Source organism: Tupaia chinensis, unplaced genomic scaffold (assembly GCF_000334495.1).
Source record: "Tupaia chinensis unplaced genomic scaffold, TupChi_1.0 Scaffold000377_2, whole genome shotgun sequence".
NCBI lineage: Eukaryota > Metazoa > Chordata > Mammalia > Scandentia > Tupaiidae > Tupaia > Tupaia belangeri.
In genome coordinates, this window is record NW_006159876.1 from 2,460,880 (window position 1) to 2,461,240 (window position 361).

A 361-nucleotide genomic window follows, 5' to 3' on the forward strand; every position below is an offset into this window, starting at 1 on the left:
CTGTCTGTCTGGCGAGCGCAGGCACCCTATAGCAAAAACCTCTCCAAAAAAAAGAAAAAAGAAAAAGAAATTGCTTATGGGGGACAGCAGGTGGCATGGTGGTTAAGGTGCTGGACTCCCACGTGGCCGACTACAGTTCAAGTCCAGCAGTTTGAAAATCACACCAAAATTCCAGACGGGACTGTGACATGACCATCCCCCTAGGAGGTAATTTTTCATTTTCCCTCTCAGTATCTCTCTCTGGCAAGAACACACACCCTATAACAAAAACCTTAAAAAAAATGATGTTTATGGGGCCAGCAGGTGGCATGGTAGTTAAGGGGCTAGGCTCCCTCATGTCGAGTCCTGGACTCAGTGGCTT

At 47.4% G+C, this 361-nt stretch overlaps 1 protein-coding gene across 1 annotated transcript in view; it reads right to left on the reverse strand.

Moving 5' to 3' along the window:
• The window catches only part of SMAD6 (SMAD family member 6), a gene marked incomplete at its 5' end in the record, with an annotated part of 83,471 nt that overhangs the window by 46,529 nt on the left and 36,581 nt on the right, over positions 1-361 (reverse strand).